The sequence below is a fragment of the Sebastes umbrosus genome, chromosome 2, assembly GCF_015220745.1.
Source record: "Sebastes umbrosus isolate fSebUmb1 chromosome 2, fSebUmb1.pri, whole genome shotgun sequence".
NCBI classification, from domain to species: domain Eukaryota; kingdom Metazoa; phylum Chordata; class Actinopteri; order Perciformes; family Sebastidae; genus Sebastes; species Sebastes umbrosus.
In genome coordinates, this window is record NC_051270.1 from 31,837,368 (window position 1) to 31,859,468 (window position 22,101).

Genomic DNA, 22,101 nt, shown 5'->3' on the forward strand with positions numbered 1-22,101 from the left:
CTCGAATAAATGGTGGATTAAGTGGAAGAGGTAGAGAGGGCAAACCTCCATTTATTAGCACTAATGATATTTTTGTGGGTGACAAATATCATTAAATTAAAACCACAAGAACACCACAAGATCAACTGTCAACTGATTGCGATTCATGACATCATTGCCCATAGTTAATTAATTGATTGCACATTTTTTATGTTCAAAATGTACCTTAAAGAGAGATTGGTAAAGTATTTAATACTCTCCCTCACAGGTACATTTAGCATAAGAATATACTCAAATCATAACATGGCAAACTCAAGCTCAGCAGGCAACAACAGCTGTCAGTGTGTCAGTGTGCTGACTTGACTATGACTTGACCTAAACTGCATGTGATTATCATATAGTGGGCATGTCTGTAAAGGGGAGACTCGTGGGTACCCATAGAACCCATTTTCATTCACATATCTTGAGGTCAGAGGTCAAGAGACCCCTTTGAAAATGACCCTGACAGCTCTTCATCGCCAAAATTTGCCGCAAGTTTATTCAGCCTCTTTCGCGACAAGCTAGTATGACATGGTTGGTACCAATGGATTCCTTACGTTTTCTAGTTTCATACAATACCAGTATCTTCACTCCAACTTTAAAACTGAGCGCGCTACAACCTAAAAATCGCAAGTTGAATAGAAAATTATTGAAAATTTAAATTGAAAAGTTAAGTTAATTTGCGTTAAGGCTTTATTATCGTGTTAACTTTGACAGCCCTAATTTGTATTCCATATTTCCTCTCCACTGCTTGTTAAATGACACAATTCAAACATCCTTTATACACCTGAGAGGTTTATCTAAATGTCAATGGTCCATTTTCTAGCTTTTTGGAGCTTTCTGCTGCATCTCACAAGTTTCCAATTCCAGTGGATATTGTTAAAAGCGAAGACATTAAAAGAGTTGAGTATCTTCTCAACCAGCCATCAGCCATCTCCGTTCCTATCATCAGTCTCTATCATAGTGAATGAAAACATAAACATGGTGATTGCCTGACATTAATCTTCTCTTCAGTAATGAGACCAGGCAACATGGAAGTTATCTGGTGAAACTCCAGTTCTTAAAATATGCTCACCCTTACTCCTATCACAAAGTAAATGAAAGAATGTAAACACAGTCACTTTGTGGAATAAGATTAAAGCACCACACAGCCTCGTACATCTGCTGCTGTGGTGGACGGTGGTACTATCAAATGGTAAAATCCGACCTCCCCCTTTTGTCAAGTAATGACAAATTCACACCAGAGCAGCAGTGTAAACCTAGCTCTAGGTCACGTGATAACACCTGAGACAGCTGTTCCTGAGGAAGACCATGTGATGCAAAGCTCTGAAAAGCACATAAGTGGACATTTGAGCTTTGTTTCATTTTGATCATGCTTAACCCAAAGGTAAAGAAGTAACTTTTACGCTCAAATGTTTTGTTGTTTGTGTCTGTATGTCTGCAAAATGTTTCATTACGAATATACTTTTTAAAAATGTGTTCAAACTGCATAAATCCTATCAAGTTTTAGCTATCTTCTTGGCATTAAAAGGGAGCAGTGGCAGTGGAAAGCAGTGAAAGGCGTCACAGTGCCAGTGGTAAGAGAATAAAGTGCATAACTGAGAGATTACACAACAAACCACAGCAGGGCACTCGGGCCCAAACCGACTCTGGTAGGAGAAAGTTCTGTGTTTATAGCGTAACGGCATCCTGTTTGACTCTTTCAACAACACAATTATTTATGGAAACTCATATTTGGGCTGAAGAGCAAGAAAATTGAAATGAAAAGCAACGCGAGCAGTTAAAAAGCTAAAAACCTTTCTATCTGGAGACGTGTGTTTAAGAAGCAGCAGCTCGCTCAGCTCAGGCACTCCGGCATTTTTGTTTTGACCCTGAACCTCTGCAGGCTGCTCCATGAAACCTGTAATTAACTTTAGCTGTAAAAGTAAAGAGGGGTTGATTACAAAGTCGCAGCACTCCGGAGGAAAAATGAAGCACTGCAGCATTCAAAAAGCTCTCCAGTGTTGCAGTATGAAGAAGAAGAAGAAGAAGAAGAAGAAGAAGAGTATCTTTGTTTTAAACTTTTATTTGTATGTAACAACAACCAGAACTGGATAAAACCTTTTATAAAAGCTCGTTCTCATACACACACACACACCCCAAAAATTCCAGTGTATATTTAAATCAAGTCTCTCTCTGCTTTTCCAGGCAAAGTGTGGGATTTGTGGTCAGGATACAATGGAAGGATTCAGAGGAGGGATCGGGGTGGGAGAGCAGAACCAGTCCAACAAACTTACCATGTTTCTCTTTTTGTGTTTTCTCATCTGAAAACACCCCTGCCTCGTCTCCTGTCTTAATTGTTTTCCTTTGTCAGGACTCAGAGTCATGGAGACGATGAAGCGGATCCCGGGCAGCGAGCGGCGGAGGAGGGTTTCTGGCCCTCGTCTTCAGGGCTGCGGTGTGTGCTGACCTCACTGTGAACTGAAGCAAAATGGGCTAATTCTGCCGCTGGCTCTCCAGCTCCACCCCTTCACCGTATAATTATCCCCGTCCAGATTATGATGTTATAATTATGTTAATGAATACATCAGGGACGGGTAATTAATGGAAGACATTTTTCTGTTTTTGCTACAAACAAGATGAGTGATCCTTTAAAGGAACATACCGGAGAGTTTACAAGTTTTAGCTCCTCGACTGCAAATCATGTGTGCTTTATATTTTTATTGATCATTTTCAAATGCATGGTCTATAGAGCAGTGTTTCCCAGACTATGGGTTAAAGGGCTGCAAGTTAAATGACATGTCAAGTGATGTCATGGAGTACACCTGTACATCACTGTAGTTACAGTACTTGAGGTCAGCAAAGGGGGTGTTAAGTTCTTCTTTGAACAGGAAACCGATTAAAGCAAGCTAAGCAATGTACTGCTTTGTTGACACTTTGTTAGTTAGGATCCAAAAGTCACATAATAACGCAAACAAACTAGCCGATCGATGCAGCGGTACAACAACAACCTCCGTGTTCTGTGAAGTAAATTTACTGTTTTTGTGAATGGAGTCTGGTGGCTTTGAAGACAGCGATATAACACCTTCAGTTCCCTGTCGGAAAGGGCTGTCTGACGGTGAGGTAAAGTGTTGAAAATATTCTAAATATAGCGTACACTTAAACTTGTATTGATTTTTTCAGGTGGCTAAAATATGTTTTTCTGTTGCTCCCGTCCACAGCCGCTTTATCTCGCCGTCAGACAGCCCTTTCCGACGGGGAACTGAAGCTGTTATATCGCTCTCTTCAAAGCCACCAGACTCAATTCACAAAAGCAGTAATTTTACCTCACTTCAAAAAATCTGAACTAACGCTTTCAGTTATTTCCAAACTTAGCACAGCTATCTTTGACTCAGCTAGTGCTAGCGTTCACATTATTCATAACCTTATTGATTATCTTCGATTAGCTTACTCACTGCTTTTTGCAACAGCTGAGTAAGCTTTAAGTAAGCACAACAAATAACATCGGTCAATAGTATTTGAGTTCTTAGAGACAATTGTATGATTAAGTTATTCAACATTAAGTCTAATTTGACATCAACTAAATCATCCATAAAGAAATATTATTCATCTCTGAATGATCCCATGAGTGCAGACATCTGAAGCAGTACAAGTGATCACCAGAGGAAAAACACTCCAACCTCAAAATCCACACTCTTCTTCCCTCATCATCATCATCATCATCATCTTGACGGGTGTTTTGTCACTTTGCTGCTCAGAGTGCACGTGGATCGATACCTCGGCTGTTAGCGAGCCCTCTTGTGTGAAACCACAGACAGCTCAGACGTCTTGTTGCTGATTGCACATCAGTGTTTATTAATGTCCTCATAACCAGAGAACAATGATGACTGATGAAGCTCCCAAGTAGTCAATAAACATATAAATGAACTGTTAAAATCTACAAAGCCATTAGGTGTTTATTAAACAAAGGCATATACACATATTTCTGATGTTTGTCAGCCAAGTTTTTCTTATTTATTTATAAATATTTCATGAGGTAATGGTTAATATTCTGGATGATTGTGGTCAGTAAATTTAATGTCAATCTGCATTCAATTTTGGAATAAAACTTTGGTCTACAGATGCCCCTTTTTAACAGCAGACATTTTGACTTGTCATAGTAGGAAAAGCAGGTGTTACTAATAACATTAACAATGACTCTGATGCATACATAATACCAGGAACCTGCAACTGAAGCAGCTAAATGGAATTCAGCCATTTTAAGTTGTATTAATTACACCTGTGCATTTCTGACTGTGACATGTCAAAATGTCCTTTTTGGAAAAGGCTGATATGCATTTTTCCAGAGTTTTTGAACAAAGATATCTGGACCTACATCTCCATACAGCACGAATAATTAGTTTAACTTAGATTTTTCTATTGGTTTGATTAACTAAATGAGTCATTCTATATGTCAGGACTTCAACCAGATCCAGCCACGCCCTCCTGGCTGCAGTAACACCTGACCTCCTCCGCCCATCACCTCACCTGCCCCTCATTTCCCTGATTAGTCTTGCAGCATATAGACCGGCCCATCTCCACTCTGTCTGTGACAGATTGTCTACTAGCGTGCACCCACACTCTGCCTGACTTAGTAAGTAGATGTTTATCTTTATCTACAGTACATTTACATATCTACATTTACATTTACATTTGTATTTACATCTTACCTGCCTGTCTGTGAGGTGTGCTTTTGGGTTCAAGCTTGTCTTTATTCTGAGCCGTTACACTAAAGAAATTAATCCCCAAAATTTGCAAGATCATTAATCTTTCTAATCAGTAGCCAAAATGTTTATTTTGTTTTGATATGAGAGAGTAAATGGTAAAATAATCCTGGAGCTGTAACCAGGGAATACATTGTCATTTTACTTGTTAAATGGCTCAATTGTTTTAACAGTAACTATACTGCAAATTTTCTGTAGATCAACTAACTGATTTATTAAAGGGGCTCTGTACAATATTCAGAGCATCAACATAGCAGCAAACAACTATTTACTATGTAAAGATATAGAGGAGTAATGTCTACCTGAGCAGAGAATGAAGTCTCTCTCCCTCTGTGTGTGTTGTAATCCCAGTTTCTTTGTGCTTTGTTGACATTGCTGGACCGGGCGCGCATGCCTTTTAGTGCCTGTTCGTGCATGTGAGCGTGCCCACTGGCTACCTCACAGGCGCTGCTCTGCACTGCTCTTATACGGATGTTACAGCTGATAACGCCATCCAGACCGAAGGCATCGTTGCGGAAGTGTAGCACCCACCCTCTTGTTCCCCCCCAGGTAAACACTGTTGGTTGGCACTATTAGCACCGTTAGCTACTAGCTGCTGGCTCAGCCATCGCCATGTTGAGAGCCATGCAGATGCAACAGAAATGCGCCCTGTCAGTGCCGAGAACCAATCCGTCCTGTTTGCTCGATCCGATGCCTACCCAGTACGCCTTGCAGGAAGACTACACGGAAATAAAGGCCACTTGTCTACGAGACGTCTCTTAAGACAGCGGGTTCTGTGAGTATGACTGGTCGGCTCACTAACCAGCGATCCCTGCAGGCGCGTCTACGAGACCGGTCTCTAGAGAGAGATCCAGCCAGCTCATAGCGGGTTCTGTGAGCGGGTTCTGGCTGACAATCCCCACAGGCACGAGCTCACTGTCGGACCAGTTTATGGAGCTTCTCAACTCCAAAAACGTTATAATTTTCTTAAAATTGCTAATATTTGAAATCTACACAGCTGATTTCTCGCCTCAAAAATTCTCAGAAGTGAATTTAATAATGAAAAAAAACGGTTCGGTGTTCGGACCAGGTAGCTGCCGTGGTTGAGTCGCTCTCCTCAGCCACGGAAGCTCCGAAGCTCCGGTTAGCATCATGGTTACCTACCGTTAGTGTTTAGGTTTAGAAGCCTGTTGCCAATGGCAGAGTAGGGGCGGGTCTTCCATCAAGATATACTGAGTGGGCGCGCCTGCACATGTGCAGAACGGATCGAGCAGCTGGGACGGATCGGGCACTGACACTCCCAATCTTGCATTTAGCACCTTTAACCAAACATGTCCCATTATTTTGTCATGAACATACTTCTTTAATTTGAAAATATTCAATATCTTGGCTGATGTTTTACTTTAATTGGATCTACGCTATTTAAATTGTCAAGTATAATAAGATGACAGTGAGTTTCTCTTTAGAGCCAGAGATGGGTTTTTTTTTGGTCATTCCTCAATTTCAATGTTCAAGATATCTCTGTGCAAAAATTGTCAAGTTGCACTCCTTCATCTCTACAACTGTTTTATCTGTTTATATTGTCTTTTTCTAACCCCCATCCACACACAAACAACTTTTTATTCATCTGTTCACACACACACACACATCCACCCAAAGAGTTTTGTCAGTTTTATTTCTGAAATTTAAAGCATGAAATCACCGTCAGCTAATTATAAGCTGAAAAGACATGACTCACTTGTGGAAATGAAACAATAATAAGAGTTGTGGTTGAGCTTCTTGTTACCTCATTAATACATGGAAATGAGTAATAGGATGACTGACTGTCACCTCTTTGCTTTCACTGTGAACTATTTCCCTGCTCTGCTAAACTATTAGTATAAAACTCAGCAGTGTACACATCTCAGGCTCGCCCTCCCATTGAATGACTGAGGTGCTGTTTATTTTCCAGTCCGTCTTTGTTTTGTTACTTTAAGCACCATGTCTGTCAGCCATAGTGTAATTATATGGAGACAGAGACACAGGAGGGGGGGAGGCGTTGGAGACAGCCTTCTCTTTCAGCTGCTGTGAGCCGCGACCAGTACCGCCTGAAGCTGCTCGCCTCTTGAATAGCAGCCAAGAGACTCTTCGACTCCCGTTTAACCCCTTAGATCACCCAAAGAGCTCGTTCTCCCACTTCACCTGACGCTCTCGTCTAAATAGTTCTGATCTGAGAGGAAAAGGTCACGGAAAGTGACTGACGGACACTTTATGGGATGGTTTTTATGAACTAAGCAGTCATAATTATTTTCTGTCATGTCTCAAACATCTCTGAACTTTTTAATTAGTCGTGACACATTTACACACATGTCAAATAAACTATTATTTAATCGGTTTGCTGCTTGAAGCTAAGATGACTGTTAAATGTACTCGTTCCTCAGTCGCAAGATTTTATTTCATATTTTGCAGTCATTGGAGCAATTACAACCACATTGCATAAACAAAGCATATTACTGAGCTTTTTGAATGAAATTAGAGTCTTTTTGTTTTAAGGCTGAAACACTACACAGGCAAAAACGTTGTTTTTCATGCACTGGTCAATGTTGAGATTTTTAGCTATTTTGCTTCTATAACATGTCTTATTTCAGACTATCAGAAAGAAAACATCCAAAATACACATTTAGGTGTTTATTTTACTACTTTATCTCTTTGGGTGTGTAGATTTCTCCTAAATTCATCAAAAGTTAGCATTACGTAATGCCTCATTTGCATATTTAAAGATAACATTTCAGAAAACAAAAAACAATTGTCTGAATGTAAGTAATCAACTAGGGACGTTTCATGATGATATATATTACTTTAAATGTTTTACCTTATTCACCTGTAATGTCTTTAAAATGTAGTGAATTTTACAATCCATATCTCTAAAGTCCGTTTTCTCAAAATTAGTTTTTTTTCTCAGACTCTGAGCCAGAAATCTCCACTTCAGCAGCACTTACACTAAACTTCGCAGTTTCATTCCTATAGAGGGGTTTGTTCATACTGTATATCATTCATCACCTGATTTATAGAACATTTTATTTCTAAAAACATGGTGAAAATAGATTTTTTTTATGGCTGTTGTCAGTATTGTCTGATTTATGGAGTGATAATAAGTTATCTAAAATTTCCTCTGTAAAAACCTTTGACTCTAATATGTCAACAAAATGAAACAAGGATTTTGAACCTGACTTTATCTAGTGTTCAGATGTCTGTTCTGGAAATGTATGTAAATTAGCACATATTTGATAAGCTAATGCATCATCTGCATATTTAAATATAAAATTTCAGAAAACTTGTAATACAAAAAATAATTGCCAACAGGGGAAGTTTCATGGTGGTATTTATTAGTTATTATTATTATTATTTTTTGTTTTGTTTTGTTTATAATTACAATTTTTTCTGTATATTGTAAATATACAGCATGTCATCTTCTTATGCCTTGAAGATAACCCAGTGTCTCCCTCAAATCCACAAATTTCCTCCCAACTTTAAAGTTCAAATATAACTTTTTGGAAACATATTTATTGCATAACATAGTCCCTATAATGGCCTGTTCTGGTGATCTTTCATTAGTGAAACAAGAGGGAAGATTCTGTCTTCCAAACCTTGACGTAACACCAGCGCCGTGAAGTCGGGCATTTACAGAAAGTATGGGTGCATGTTCTGTCTACAAAATATGATTATATGCTGCTAATTAGCTTTGTCAAATACTAAAACTATGATTCTTGATAGTCCTGAGATAATCCTGAGAACTGATTACAGTGGTACAGCTTGTTGCAACAGTCGTAATGACATGACATTTGAGTGAATATTTAAGCACAAAGAGAGGATGTAAACAAAGATAATATAACTGAAAATTGTTGCCGAAACCAAAGAAAACAAAAAAGTTGGTTATATGCTCAAATACATAATTACAGTATAAATTTAATAAAATGTACCATACATTAGGGGTTTATACAACTTAATAATAATAATAATTTTATTTATACAGCACCTTTCAAAAAACAACCAGTACAAAGTCCTTTACAAACAAGGACAAATAAAAGAAAGCAGGAGCAATCAGATACAAGAACACAGTCAGCAAATAAAAATAACACATTCAATAAAAAAAAAAACTATTTCTTTAACACAACTTGCGATTTTTTATGTTGTAGCGGAGTTTTAAAACGAGAGTGAAGATGAAACTATAAAACCTAAGGAATCCATTGGTACCAACCATATCATACTAGCTTACAGGCTAAATAATGCTTCAAACTCAGGCTTAATGTTGGCGAGGAAAAACTGGCATGGCCATTTTCAAAGGGGTCCCTTGACCTCTGACCTCAAGATATGAGGATGAAAATGGGTTCTATGGGTACCCACGAGTCTCCCCTTTACAGACATGCACACTTTATGATAATCACATGCAGTTTGGGGCAAGTCATAGTCAAATCAGCACACTGACTCACTGACAGCTTTTGTTGCGTGTTGGGTTGCAGTTTACCATGTTATGATTTGAGCATATTGTTTTATGCTAAATACAGTACCTGTGAGGGTTTCTGGACAATATTTGTCATTGTTTTGTGTTGTTAATTGATTTCCAATAACACATATATACATACATTTGTATAAAGCAAGCATGTTTGTCCACTCCCATGTTGATAAGCGTATTAAATACTTGACAAATTTCCCTTTAAGGTTCATTTTGAACAGATAAAATATGTTTGATTAATTTGGGATTAACCGCGATTAAATATTTAATCGATTGACAGCCCTAAAAGTAACCAACAGAAAGCTTTTCTCTCTGTGTTCGAGACCGACAAGACATGTTTGTGTTCCCAACAGTGAAAATGTATACAACATATGGTGGTTAAATAGTGGTCCAACAGTGGTTAGTGTAAATATCATGCCTGGTTATCCTGGCACACAGCCACACCACCCAGACAATAGCTGCAGCACATTTCCAGGGACACACATGATATTTGACTATTTTCATAGAAATTCTGATAGCATTCAGTTTACAAATCCAAAACAAAGAACAATTCTGCCCCGAGACCACACAATCAAACCAACTCCCCTTCTGTTTCCAATTTGTTATTGTTCGCAGATAAAAGGTTTCCTTTTCAAAACTTAGCATTTACCCAAAATACCACCAGGAATAAAATCACAATGCAACAAACGTATGACTTGACTTTTCTTCTTCTTTAAGAGGTCTAAATGTTTTCCATATTGTGGGTCTCTAAATGGATGCAGGAAATGCTGTCACTCCGCTCTGCTTTCCAAACTTCCAGAATGAGGTTTTGGCTCTGGCAGATGCCAGTGCGGTAGATTCCAGCGCGGTACCGACCCTGCTCAGGTTTCCTCTCGCTGGGAGAGAGACTCCAAGAGTCTCCACCCTCGCTTGATTCAGAAGAACACAGTATTTCTCCCCCTCGCTGTCCATTCAGCTCTTTTCAGATCTCGTGGAAATGTGTTTGCTTGACTTGAGGACAGTCTTGATGTTTCCTTCTGGGCAATGCATGCTACTAAACTGACCCAAAGGCATCCTTTAACTGCCCAAGCCCAGTTTTCCCCGCTGCAAACCAGATGAACATGCATATTATTGACAATGTTTTAGCTGGAAGTAAATAAACTGAAGTGGAGCTGCAAGGAAAGCACAAATAAAAGCACTGTCTTGAGAAACAGAAACCAGCAAAGAGATGTGAACATAACAAGATGAAGAATAAAAAGAAACCGTGCAGATCGAGCATGTTTGAGCCAGACTGCCTGGTGACATTATTCTGCATTCTGGCAGCATGTACAGAACTGGGTTGGGCCTGTCAGAGGTGTTGGAAATCACATAAACAGCGTTTAAAACTGACAGGAATCAGTGTAAGGAATGAGCCTATGGCTACACCCTAATGAACCTGGCAACATTATAAGTTGATAAACTTGTCTGTTCATCTAGAGGCTGCTGGTCTCCCTATTAAACACAGTGAGGGAAAAAAAATGGGAACATTGCACAAGAGGGAACTAGTAAAAGAAGCAATAATAGTATTTAAATATAAAACACAGAAACATGATTTTAAAGGGGACATATCATGTTAATTTTCAAGTTCATACTTGTATTTTGGGTTTCTACTAGAACATGTTTACATGCTTTAATGTCTCTTCAAGCCCCCCCTCCTGAAAAAGCCCAAAATATAGAATATATCCTAATGAGCCTGCATGTGACATAGGAAGGGGAGCCAAATCTGAAAGGATTGTTGAATCACATATTTTCTGATTTAGGCAGCCCAAAAAAAACTGACTGGGTTGTCTTATATCACAGTTTGTGGGTTGGTAGATTTTAAGGGCTGAGAGAGAGCCAGGGTAAAATGCATTTCATTGCATTTCACTGTACACTGTACTTTTAAACGCATATGACAAATAAACTTGAAACTTGAAACTAGGCGCTCCAGAAACCCAAATGTATGTACACAAGCACTAAAAAAGATGATATGTCCCCTTTATTAAATATATTCCCAGGCAGATGTGAATGTATTTTAGAAAGCTACTTTTTGTAAACCCTGACAACAGGAGAATATACTTTTCAACAAGCGTCTACACCCATGCCAGCGGCTCTGTGAGGCTGTACAGTGGCGCTTAGTTTGAGCTAAATGCTAACGTCAGCATGCTAACATGCTCACACTGACAATGCTAACATGCTGACGTTTCATAGATATGTTATAATGCAAACCATCTAGTTTTGTGTGTTGTTATGCTAACATTTGCTAAGTATCACTAAACACAATAGGTACAGCTGAGGCTGATGGGAATGTCATTAGTTCTGCAGGTATTTTGTCATAAACCAAATATTGGACTTATTAGAATTTGGACCTGATGATGGCGTTAGATGAAAGGTCAGTGGGTCATCAAAGTTATAACAACTCATCCAGAGGGGAACATGGATGTTTGGACCAAATTTAAAGGTGCAGTGTTGGTTTTGGATTATGATTTGTAGGATTTGGCAGCATCTGGCGGTGAGGTTGCAGAATGCAACCGTCAAAAACTTCTCCCGTGTGCCAAGCGTGTATGGGAGAACTACGACGGTGGCTGACCCAAAAACGCGAAAACATGAATGTCCCTATCTACAGCCAGTGTTTGTTTTGTCCGTTCTGGGCTACTGTAGCAACATGATTCCCTCTGTATGGAGATATAACGGCTCATTCTAAAGTAACGAAAACACAATGATTATACACTAAAGCAAAAATACAGTACGTGTATAGCAACCCATTCAATGTGTGTTTAAATATATCTGTCTGGACTGAAGTGGCAGACCAACTGACAGACCATCATCGCCATCCCCAGAGCCACAACACTGAGTGTGGCTAGAAATGAAAAAAGTGTTAAAACGCTATAAAACCTGTTGTTTTCCATGTACCTGCAGAAAACACCAAACTAAACATCAATTAGTTTTAAGTTGTTCCAGAGCTTTTGTTCGACAAGCCAAGTTCTATACTTTTCTGCATTATACAGCCGTCCTGAGGAGTAAATTCTAAATAATAACATTTTTGAACTGTTCCTTTAAACTGTCCTCACTGTAATCGGTCTACCTTTTCATAAAATCATTAAAAAACATTAATTATACATTGGAAAAGTAATGGAGCTGCTCTGAAGCCTTTCATCTTTGTAGGTATAATTACTACTGCTCTAACCAGCATGTCATCAGTGGCATCAGCGTTATTTGTGACCAAGACTAAACTGTACTTCAACCTTAAAAAAAACCCGTGCAGGTCTACATCAGACAACCCCTAAACTGTTGGAGACATTAAACGTGACTCTTTCATCTCTTCTCCTTTCTTCTTTTCTCTTGCTCTTTGACACACACAGACATTATTCCTCATATCAAAGCGTTTTATTGAACCGTGGCGGCTCGCCGAAGCCACAAAGCCTTATTGTCTGACCTCCTCTTGAACCGGTCAGATGTATACAGCCATGTTTCATCTCTCACCCTTTGTCTCAAGCAAGGTGTTAAAAACAGAAATAAAAGGGTGGAACTGAGAGGTTCTCACTTTCAGCTCATCATATTGACAAGAGGAGATAAAACTGCCTTGTTTTCCTGCAGCAGTAACCAGATAGTCTTTCAAAAGGAGCGTTTGGGCGTCGAACGAGAGCGAGGCATCAAGTCTGTGCGCTTGTGTTCATGTCTGCGCCGTTGAAGAGTATTAATGGGGATTCTCTCGGTTTTTTGTATGAAGCTGCCAATCAAAGTGAGACGGAGGTGAGAAAGCTATCTGTCGAGCTGTCAGTGTGCTGGTGTTGCAGGTACTAGCCTGAGCCCTGAAGGCAACATTACCACATCTACTGATGTTCTTAAGATTGTCGGGAGGAGTTGTCGACATCGTGCCTCGCAGTGCTACAGTCGGCCTTCGCTGCTGCATTAAAATCCTGTTTGTTTTTTTGTTCTCTTTGAACAATGTTTCGTTCTGTTCAATGTTATTTTTGGTATGCTGGAAAGTCCTGAACATGAAGACTTCCTCAAAACCTAAAAAGTACCAACGTTCCCGCAGAAATAACCACAGAAATGTTGCACTAGGGTTTGTCCGCACCTTCAAATCAAATCTTCAAATGAAATACTGTACAAATGACAGTTTATACTCTACATGCCAGTTATCCTTCCCACTGAGCAACAGATGTCATTTCAACATAGCCTCTGTGCATTAGCTCTGATATAGACCAGGATTACATATAGCCTCGTTTTAGATCATATATTAAAAACATCATTACATGTTTTAAAAATGCATAAAAACTAAGGCTGTCAATCAATTAAAATATTTAATCACATGATTGTCCATAATTTATTGCAATTAATCGCAAATTAATCACACATATTTAATTTGTTCAAAAGATTAAAAAATAGCTCAAATCATAACATGACAAGCTGCAGCCCAACAGACAACAACAGCTGTCAGTGTGTCAGTGTGCTGACTTGACTATGACTTGCCCCAAACTGCATGTGATTATCATAAAGTGAGCATGTCTGTAAAGGGGAGACTCGTGGGTACCCACAGAACCCATTTTCATTCACATATCTTGAGGTCAGAGGTCAAGGGACCCCTTTGGAAATGGCCATACCAGTTTTACCTCGCCAAAATTTGAGCGTTATTTAACCTCCTTCGCGACATGCTTGTATGACATGGTATGGCATGGCTAATATGACATACTAATGGATTCCTTAAGTTTTCTAGTTTCATATGATACCAGTATCATCACTCTAGCTTTAAAACTGAGCCCGCTCCAATTTCCGAAAGATTGATTTTGTTAATGCATTAAAGACATTTGTGGCATTAAAACGAATTTGCGTTATCGCGCTATTATCACGTTAACTTTGACAGCCCGAGTAAAAACCTGTAAATATTTAACATAAGCAAACCCCCACGTTTAAAGTATAACTGTTTATTTTTTGTCATATACACAGATTCAGTTTACTCATATCCCACAATGCAATGTTACATTGAATGCACATTAAATATATGTCTAATAGGGTTAATGTTTTGTGCACATTTTATCTTAAACAAAATGTTTATATTTAAAATTCAAGGACATTATTTGGAAAGACATACATGAACATTGACATTCACACTCTACTAAAAGAATCTGAAGGATTGTGGTGTAATTTCACACAAAGACATGTCTCTTACACCACATCCAGACTCATGCATTCAAAGAAGAATAACTTTCTCATTTTTTCTGTTACTTGAGAGATCAAACCAGAGTCTTTGCGTGCTTTGGTCAATTTAGTGTTTGAGCTTGAATGTGTTGTCTTTTTCCTATCCTTCGGGCAGACATTGGGTTCCATTTGTTTCATTACAGTAAGGAAATCCATTTGTGGAGATGTGAATCTGCAGAAATCTAAAACACTGCAGTATGCACTGGAGAACGGATGTCCCTAGTTTAAAGTAGACATCATCTGCAGTAAAAGTAATAAAACCTTACCTCAAAAAAAGAATGTTTGAACTATGCAAACATCATGCTTTAGCAAATAAAAATGTCCATAAAAGTGAAAATATTCACTCAGAAAAGACAAGGCCATAGACAGTACTGTATATGTAAGAAATAAATGGATTGGCTTAAAACTACTTCGTTTGTAAAGAGAAAATGACACTGAACGTTGTGAACATGGGAAAGTGAAACGTAACGCACGGGACACGAGTAGCGGTCTCCTGGGTGAAAGCCTTGTGTTTGTTGGACCCGTCCACCCTGTGTGTCTTTTCTCTCTTTAAACTGCGTCACCAGTCACTCCCGGCACACTTTCCCTGAGCGTTTACTGTTGTCACAGATGGGTTTACATTGTAGTTCATGAAAAGCCCGGTGCGTCTCATACAGGTGCTAAAGGGTGCCTTGTGCGGTGGTATCACACGCTGATGGCCGTGACAAAGGTTCGGTATTTGACGCCCTGGGAATGAGAACGAGCTGGTTTTTCCCAAATGATGACAAATTTGTAGGCATTTTTAGGCATTCAATTATGTCAAATGACTTTTTGTAAATGGGAATAAAATACCCCTAGACCCCCCTAGGTTTGGGCTGAGTCCCTAATGTTTACAGCATCTGGCTCCGCCCCTGGTATTTACTGAAGATGGATAAATAATAATATCAAAATAAAGTAGTCTTTTGTATACAGTAGATACAGTGGAAATGCTTTTTTTTTTATCAAACATCTGACTTTTGAAGTAGAATCTTTTAGGTTAATTGAGACATGACAACCCGATTTACAGTGTGATTCAGGTGTTTCAAGAATATTGATTGATTCCTCAATATAAGTTGTCAATTTCTCAGTTTGTAATTTATGTAAATTTATTAGGTTGGTCAGGTAGGCAGACATTGCTGTTGAATGTTTAGCTTAAAGGTACAGTGTGTAGGATTTGGCGGTATCTAGTGGTGTGGTTGCAGATTGTAACCAACTGAGTACCCCTCCACACTCCTCCCTTTACAAGACTGTGGTAAGTGCAAAACTGTGGTAACGCCGTTCTTCTCGCTCAGAGGTCATCCTTACCATAATAAAACTACTTTAGGAGCAACGGAAGTCAGACGGCGGCTGGCGGTACCACGGTTTTGCACTCTGCGGCTCACAGTATCGCAGTTTCACAAGCGTGTCAGAGAACTACGGTGGCCTTCAGGTAACGTAAAAATATGAAAGTCTCTCTCTAGAGCCAGTGTTTGGTTTGTCCGTTCTGCCAAACTGTAGAAACATGGTGGAGCAACATGGTGGAATCCATGAAGAGGACCCGCTCCCTACGAAGATATGAAGGGCTCATTAAGCTAACGATAACACAATGATTCTTAGTTTCAGGTGATTATACACTAATGAAAACATAGTTATGAATATTATATTCCATTTCTGCCAATAGAGCCCCTGAAATGTTACACACTGTTCCTTTAATTCCATGAAAATATAACTATATAACAATACAAAATGGGATATTCTGAATAAATTCACAGCTTTGACTTTCAGGAGAGATGAATCATGGGAGAGAATAACATCAGAAACTCTGCTGGTTGTTTTTCCGCTGCTAAATTACAAACCTATTCTCTGATATAATTAGGCTCTTTACATTGCACTGCAGGGCGTCAAATGTATCTGGCATTTCCTCAAATCATATCACATCATCTATTTTTATGTGAACGTTCACACCTTTCTTTTATCAAACGATTGTTACATTGACTAAAACGGTTTTGAACTGCAGCGTATATGCAAATCAACCAGTCCAGTCACCACCACACCTACTCATGTCTGAGCCAGAGCCAAAAAATGACTCACCAGCTTTACTCACCATTTCAGACTGGTAGAAATGTGTATGATCATAAGGTTCAGTTATATACTGAAACCATTAGGCAGTGGTTTAAATGACACAATAGACAGCCCATGACCATGACTTTTCCCTCACCTAACAGTAGGATTTTTTTTACAGAATTCATCTTAACATGATCAAAAACATAATATGATATATTCATAAAATGAAGGTTGAACATTACATAGAAAAATATACTTTTGACAAACAAACAAAAGTTTTTAGTTTCCCTCCTCTTTTAAGCCCTACAGAAAGGGCGCCGTTACACCCTGATTGGCCAAGAGGGGAATGCACCAAGCTGCTCTCAACTATCATTTAAGAGCCAGTCCCCACACCCTGCGCAACAGGTGAACTGAATAACCCTCTAATCACTCAGCAACTCAACCAAAAAAACACCAGGGAAAGGGGAAACAACAGCAAGCACCAGAGAATTGGCAGCTGCCACAGTGTGTCTGCCAGATACAAACAATCGTTTGATAAAACAAAGGTGTGAGCGTTCACAGATAGACAGATATCATTTAATTCATGGAAATGACAGGTACACTTTACGCCCTGCGGTGCTATGTAAAGATAATAGCCTAATTATATGACTCTTAAATACATGATCCGAGAATAGATTTGTAATTCAGCAGCAGAAAAACAACTATCAAAGTTTCTGATGTTATTGTTTCTCCTGAAGCCCGTCACATGAGAGATTTTTAAAAGCCTGAAAACATGAGGAGGTGCAGAAGTCTAGTTATCTCTCAGAACACTTGAATTACAATATGCTGAAAGGTTATTATGGAATTTTTGCACAATGATGCCAAAAATATTCTGTCTACTGCAGGTTTAATGATGCCACGATAGCTGTTAAACTCAGATACAATGAATCTGAATCTGAATGGCAGGCCAGTAGCTAACTGGATAGCTGTTACTGCTCTTCCTAGAACATATAGGGCATTGTACTGTAAATTTGACTGACCAACATTGTGATAATGTCTAACTTTATCTATAAAAACATGGATTTCAGTTGTTTGTCCGACCTACTCTGCTGCTGGTAGTTCTACGTGTTTTATTTAGCTTGTAATTGGCTACTATCTACTGCTCTATAACCTGTGTGGTGGAAAGTAATTAAATATTTACTCAAGTACAGTACTAGGTACTAGGTACTAGTACTGGGGCTAGGGTTAGGGTTCTGGGGGTTGAACCCTAGCCCTTGTACTAGTAAATGGAGTAAATGTAGCCTACTTAGTTACTTTCAACCACACAGGTTGTAGAGTAGTAGATGGAGGTGGCTCCAAATCCAAATTACGCCTACGGCACCAAAAGGGCTAGAGCCGGCCCTGAGAATATCCCATTTTGTATATAAACCCTGTACTGTATACCAAAGAGAGTTATATTTTCATAGAAATAAGCTAAACATTCAACAGCAATGGATGCCTACATGACCAATCTAATAAATTACCATTGCTCTCTTCTCTTCTGGTTTCCATCCTCTTGCATAACCTTAAAATGGATTTTATTATGATTTTTTAACGTCATGTAAACAGAACTATAAAGCTGTTAAACAAAACAACAACACAGCTGACATGAGGAACGACATTGTGGCAGAAATAAAGCATCATATTCTTCCTGTTGTTATGAAGTTGTAAGGCATTGTTGACCACACACACACACACACACACACACAGACAGTTACAGTTAGACTGTCTGGCTCCAAAGGACGACTGGACACACACACACACACACACACACACACACACACACACACACACACAGAGTCAGACTTTGTACCACGTCTTTACTTTCTCTTCAGAAACACAATCCTCTGCTGAGAGTGCTGTGGAGTAAATAATTGTCTTCATCTCCTGAGTGTTTTGTGTGCTGGTTATATTTATGAATGGACTTTGTTCAGTGGGGTTTCAGTGGGTTTTTGCTGCCATCTTTTGGCACAAGTGGAACAAGTCATATCATGTTTTTTGAGCTCCATTCAAGAAGTAAAATGAGCAGGAGATGTTGAGAAATGTCTTGTCCTGACTGTCTTTTTCATGTGTGCTATTAAAAGATACCAACATTAGATGACGGAGGCTCCGTGGTGTTTAAACATAAGAGAAGAGACTGTTAAAAACACACTTCTAAGAGCAAACTGATCCTTAACTCAACCCTTTATTTTGCTGTCACCGAGTCCTAATTCAATCCTAAAACAAAGTCTTAACCATGAAATAAACAACCACTCTTGTGGTGAGTGGAAGGGGTCCCAAGATAGATTTGAGGGGTCACAAAATAAAGATAGAAATATTAATATTTAGGATTTTTCTCTGACATTTGTCAGATTCTTGAGAAATACTCCTCAAATGGACAATCTGAGAAATAAAAATCATTCTTTTGTTGAGGAATCATCCTTTACTTAAGTAAATGTCCTAATACCACACTGTAAAAATATTCTGTTGCAAGTAAAAATCCTGCATTGAAAATGTACTTAAGCAAAATTATGTAGTATTAGTATAATCTGGAAAATGTATTTATACTAAAAGTAAAAATGTCCTCTGTGACCATTATACTATTATATCCATTACATTAATGTATTTATGTAAAAGCATGATTTTTCTGATGCAGGTGGTTGAGGTGGAGCTCATTTTGAACTATTTTGTGTACAACTAATGATTATTTTCATTATGGATTAATCTGATGATTATTTTCTCCTTTAATTGATTGGTTCGTAAAAATTCTGAAAATAGAGACAGATGCTGCCTAAAGTGACATACTCGTAATAATCAAATTAAAAATAATTGAAATTATTAAAATAATAAAAACAAAAAGCAGCAAATCATCACATTTGGGAAGCTGGAACTATGACATGTTTTTGCATAAAAAATGACAAACGATTATCAAAATAGTTGCCAGTTAATTTTCTTAATTAATCGACTTATCGCTTTGTGTGGAAAAATCTTAAAGGAACAATATGTGACACTGACAGCTAGCGTTTAAAATTGGTACTGCAGTCCAAATTCAAAACATTGCAGGTATGGCCCGTCCGCTCCTCCAATGTGACTGATAACAGTTAGAGCACGTTTTCACAATTTGAGGGTTACCTTCTAGACATGACAGCTTTAGCCTCTGGCAAACAGCATTAATCTGAATCACTTTACCGGCTGTGTGTCTCAAATACTGGTTGCCTTGATGACCCAGCTGCACACGGACCACAGAGAGATGTACCGAGGCATTTCAGCTCGGGTAGAATCTAATGTTATGTTATTTCTGTTGATCCAGTTGGTTTGCTTGCTTCCACGGCTGCAGAAGGCTGTTTGCGTGCCAATTTGTTTCATATGTAGCAACGGAGTGTCGAAATTGGCAGTGGACGGGATCACACCAGCCAAAACAAAAACAGACGTTCTGGACGGGAATGGAAATTTCAAAGGAGAACATACTGACTGTAACATTGTTGTCAGAGAAGCCAGCATTTCAATTCAGCATGTTTCCTTAATCTCTGATGACATATCAAGGTCATTTTATGATTTATTACATTAAATATATTACATATTGGTCCTTTAATTTGTAAAGTAACTAGTTTGACAAGTTGTCAAATGAATGTAGAGGAGTAAAAAGTACAATATTTCCCTGTGAATTATAGTGGAATAGAAGTATAAAGTGGCATGAGAAGAAAATACTCAAGTACTTGAGTAAATGTACTTAGTTACTTTCCCCCTCTGCAAGCCAGACAGATTAGAAACAACTGTTAGAGCATCCAAAACCAATCAGATTAGGTTTTGTAATGAAAAGAAGATGACACTGATAAATGTGAATAAAGGTGAAATTATATTATATGATCTTAGTGTGAGGTATAACTTTATTGTCGTCATGATAAGATGACTTGTTTCTGTTATCACTAGTAATCATGTTTAATGTCTCTATCTCAAAATGACCAAAATATTATCGAGAATAGAAAAAAAGGTGGAATAAATTGAGATGAGCTGTACAAACGTGAGTATCTCATTTCCATGTTGTTGATAATACAGTACTCATTTCCCAACAACATTAGATCTCTTTGTTTATGCTCCTACATTATGATCAGCTGCAGCCATTTTTAAAGGCTCATGGAATCTGATAACAACTCCAGCAACAATAGTCTTCCTCTCACTCATATTGTTCAAGTGCAGCAACACAATGGTCGCCCAGGGACATTATTTGCATATTGTCAAGGGGTGTGTGAATAGGGCTTAGGAGAATGAGAAATTGTATCAGCCACAAAGAAAAGCAATGGTCTGTGACCAAATGCTCGATCTTCTATGCATATGTTATCTGAGATCGAGGGGTTTTGTTGTCATATAAATGCAAATGGAAAGCTGGTATGCAGGGATATAATGTGCAATTATGGTTCAAATAGGAATTTCACTCAATCTAATCCACTTTAGTGTTCTGTTAAGTATGATGTGCAGTGGACAGTATCGTACAAACCCCACACAGTAGTAGGATTTTAGACATAATTCATTTAACGTAGCATGTAATCAGTGATAGTGATGGTGGCTCATCTTCTTCAGAAGAAACACGATAAACATTTAGATGAACAGAATTGACAAAGTCTAATTATTTGGCTGGTAAACTGATAGTTTTGATGATAGATTTATTTTTTGTTCAGTTGAAGACTGAGACTACCTGTGCGTTCCAACATCCATATGTCATACTATTTAGTATGCCAGAAAAATATGTAGTATGGCCCAATACATAGTATGTTAAATGCCAAAAATACCAGGATGTCCTACTACATCCGGTCGTATTTTGCAGTATGCAAGCCAGCATGCTTTTCTGGCTATTCTGACCCACAATCTTCTGCACAGAGGGTCAAAGTTCAAGGCGCAATGTTATGACGAAGTAGTATGTCCCAGTTGTATGCACACTACATGAAACAACATGTACATGTAAGGGCAGCTGCACGGTACTAAAAGTAAAAAATAAAAATGATGTGGTTTTGGAACTACCCTCTGTCTCAGCTACAGGGAATACCTGAGAAATGCTCAGGCTTGTAATGAATCAATGTCTCCACTGGGTGGTGCAACTTAACAGTTTTGTTTTTCAAACAGACATTAAAAATGACACACGCTCACAGTCAGCAGAATAAAGGAAACCAGAGATTTTATTTTCTGGATTATCAGGTGTGTTGTCACTGAAACCTGACCACCTTAATGTCAGGAGGAATCGTTGTATTTTTATAATAACTTTCTATTTGAATAAACTTGTTTATTGTACTCATGTTTTTTGATGCACCCATACACTGTAGATGTTTTAATGTTTTTTGTTTTTTTTATGTCTGTATGTTTTGATATTTTGTTGTTGTTGTTGTTTATTCACAGTAGTTCTGAAATAATGTGGAATGCAGTTAAGAGGGGGGAGGCTGAAGGCTGTATGGGGTTACCAGTTTAAATCCCTGGATCAGCTGGGAACGCCAGGCCAAGCAGAGTGAACATGAAAAAAGATGATGATGCTAAAAAGACATGTATGATCAGGGGACTTTAAAAACTTAGACTTAATTCCATTCATCATATACATACATACATGAAATTTGACCTCTGCATGTA

General features: G+C 38.5%; 1 long non-coding RNA gene across 1 annotated transcript; it reads left to right on the top strand.

The window, feature by feature from the left end:
* Positions 1-11,778: 11,778 nt before the first annotated feature.
* Positions 11,779-15,973, top strand: LOC119503620. Its single transcript, XR_005210358.1, has 3 exons — positions 11,779-11,885; positions 15,562-15,565; positions 15,946-15,973. It is a non-coding gene; the product is annotated as an uncharacterized LOC119503620 (long non-coding RNA).
* Positions 15,974-22,101: the final 6,128 nt, after the last annotated feature.